Below are 3,473 nucleotides of genomic sequence, written 5' to 3' on the forward strand. Positions count from 1 at the left end.
GGATGACACTGAGGATCTGTGCAATTTAGCAAAGAATGCACAGGATCTAAGTATAATTAAGAGATCTGGATCATCCTTGGATAGATGGAGAGGTTATACCTATCACGTCAAAAATTTGAGTATAACTTTATCTTCATGGCCTCAGGGTATTTATAAAAATAATAACAGAGTATTTATGATATCAATGGTTTAGTGAGTAAAAGAGACATCAGGGAGATCATGATGCCACAAATTTAAGATTTAAAGGGAAAAAAATCCTATGTTTTCTCTGATAATAACAAGAAATTCTTCCATCAAGATCTATTAAATTTTTTCTAGTAAAGATGCTTTAGAATTTTCTACAGGGAAAAAAATATATATGCATATATATGCTTCATATATATGAATATTATCTTTAAAGAACCAGTAGAATATTGACACCCGCCAAACCAAAACACTCCTTCATAGCTAAACCTACTACATTGGTTCTTTGTTTGCTGTACATACATCATGCCCGAGACTCTTTCTGTCACAAATTTGAGTGGAGAACTCTAATTCCTTCTAGATGTTCACAGAAGTAATATTAGTAACTTAATTGCCTTTCAGAGCCAAACCAAGTAGATATCATCTTATAATCTGATCTTATACATCTCTGATGTTTAAAATGTTTTTTCTAAGTACCTTAGATTTGATTTGCACAAGACAGAACTGATAGATGTATTTTGTGTTTATTAGGATTTTTTTCACTGGATAAAAACTTAAAAGGAATTTCTGTATAAGGGAAAACATGATTTATTTCATTTGCTTTGACTGTTTCATCCATCATAAAATTAGCTCAAAATAGCATCTTTTCAAAGGGTCTTCTAAAAGAATTGTGGAAAGTTAGCAAGACTATTCTTTGCAGTTATGTCTCCTTTAAGAATTACACCCGATTATGGTGCTGGAGAAATGGCATTGGCCATCTGTTTGCTGCTGCTGAGAAGAGTTGCATCTTAGCATGTTTTGGTTTCGGTTTGGTTTGGATGGTTTTTCCTCTCAGACCCCTTTCCCCACAAACAATGGAAGAGAGGACACTGTTCAAAAAGAAATGTAATCATTCCTGATTTATGTAACTGCAACCCTTCTGTGCATCACCTTTACAATAAAAATGAGTAAATAAAATAAAAGGTTTAGAGATTGGTCAGATTTACATAGTGCCAAACTGAATTGGAAGGCCTATTGAGCCAAAGAACTGGCTCCCTTCCAGTTGACCAGTAGGGTCCCAGCAGTGGTCTGTCTCAATAACAGCAGGTAACCCCCTTGGTTATGAATAGTGCTGAGAGATTATTCCTCAAAAGGATCAGAAAGAAATGGATCTACAGTTCAGCATATCCTCAGAACAGCTTGAGTTTGCTATACAATAAGAATCACGAAATCTGATTGTGACTGCAGAATCCTTACCCTGATTACAGAATTCTCGGTCCTGTTCCTCGGGTCATCCCATCTCCGAACATCAGAGAGGATCTGTAAATTTCCATTCTGGAAAAATATCATTAGGAATTCTTGGAAGACAAAGAACCAAGACTATTGATAGGAATAGAAACAGAATTGGTGAGTTTGAGAAAGCAGCATCTGTAACCTCCTGCAGAACAATATCCCAAGGAAGACAGCGTTAAGAAGCCTGCAAGAAGCAGCATGTCAAGAAGACCCTGGGTACTACCTCTGGGAAGAAGATCACTGGCCCCACAGCCAAAGAATCTTGAGCCAGGAAGATGGGAAGCAGGGATGTTTTGCAGAGAAACCTCCCCCCCTTTTTAGATGGGTGTGAAAAAACCGAGAAAGAACAAGCAAAAAGCTCCTGGAAACAGCGATGTTGGAAGCACCAGGAAACTCAGCCCCCACGAAAGAAAAGGGCGCAAGCTGTTGCTATTGTTGAGACCCAAGAAGCATTCAAGAATAAAATGGAAGTTAAGGTGAAGATTCCAGAAGAAATAAAACCATGGCTCATTGAGCACTGGTATCTGGTAACTCGACTGCCTGCTAAGAATGGGGATGCCATTCTAGAAGAGCAGGCCAACTGCAAGACACCACAGGGCAACTTTGATAATAAGGCATACCAGGTTGTGGGAGGTACCAGCGGATATTTTAATGCAATGTTGGGCACTCGGCTGCTGTATAAATTTGAAAGGCCTCGGTCTACTCTAATTCTGTTGGCTTATCCTGATGCTCCCATGTCACAGGTTTGTGGGCCACCGCGCCTTTTGTGATTATTTGTTAGAATTGGAGCAATGTTGGCCTTCACATTCCCTGATGAAAAAAAGCCTTGCCTTCTTGGCTATCTGCACGATTGTTAAAACTATCTGGCCAAGGGATTTGAGCTTCTCTCTTACCTCCAGTGATGACAAAGTTGCATCTGCCCATTATCACTGCCAAGCCGTGTGAAGACTGTCACCACGAGTTCACCACGATACTCATTCTCAGGCGTTCCTTGTAAAGTTGATGTTCCTTAAAATTGTTAATGCATAGCAGGCCTTAGTTTTTTTATTTGTTTTCTGATGCAAACAGGAAATAAAAGGAGTGCATGTTCCTTTATTTCAAAGTAGCAAACAGTCGATACAATAATTAGATGAAGAAATATTCGGTAGAACATTTTATTGACTAGTTGACAACATTGCTTGAATGGTGGTTCTGTCCCTTTGCCACTACAAATCTAATGTGTGTCTATGCTATGTGATAAAACACCCTGATTCTTAGTGCCAAAGGTTCTACTCATGCATACACCTAAAAATCCTTGCATTTGTGTTCTTTCTTTTATGGTACTTGTAGTAAAACAACCCATCCAATGCAAATCCATCTATATTATCCCCTTGCCATTCTATCTTTGCTGAAATTGTTGAAGGATGGTGGTTTAATGACTTTACTTAGGACTAATGCATATAGACTCAATTTATTAATGTATAACCATGGATATCTGAAAAACTTGCTACTTTTGGAGTTATATTTCCAATTTAAATAAAAATTTGTTTCTAAAATTAGAAAAGAAGAATTACACTTATTTCTTAGTTTTTCATAGAACTACATGGACTACTTGAAAGGGGGGAATACCTACCAAAAAATCAATTTGTACAACTAATGTTATTGGACTTTTATGCTTACTCATATGGCATTCACTCCTTTTTGCATATAGTATATATATTCTACAGCAAAGGCACATCTGTTCTTTCTGCTTACAACTTTCTGATAGGAAATAGGATCTATGAGGTGTATAAGCTCAAATCAAGAGGCTATTATTTGGAGCAATGCTAGCCTGAAAACCAGTGTAGGCCAAGTGTGATGAGAATTACAAGAATTAAACCCTTGCACTCAAGAAACTTCACATAATAGTGAAGCTTGGAAAGTGTTGTTTTAACAGCTACGGAGGAGTCAAGCTCAAGACGAATTTTCTTTCTGATATTTCATACCTGAACACTGGCAATTAGAATGACTTTGCCTAACAGGCCTTATAAAAGAAGAAT

At 37.6% G+C, this 3,473-nt stretch overlaps 1 pseudogene; it reads left to right on the forward strand.

Moving 5' to 3' along the window:
- Nucleotides 1-1,776: 1,776 nt before the first annotated feature.
- On the forward strand, nucleotides 1,777-2,400 carry LOC105991428 (annotated as a pseudogene).
- Nucleotides 2,401-3,473: the final 1,073 nt, after the last annotated feature.

Source organism: Dipodomys ordii, unplaced genomic scaffold (assembly GCF_000151885.1).
Source record: "Dipodomys ordii isolate 6190 unplaced genomic scaffold, Dord_2.0 Scaffold73, whole genome shotgun sequence".
Lineage (NCBI taxonomy): Eukaryota > Metazoa > Chordata > Mammalia > Rodentia > Heteromyidae > Dipodomys > Dipodomys ordii.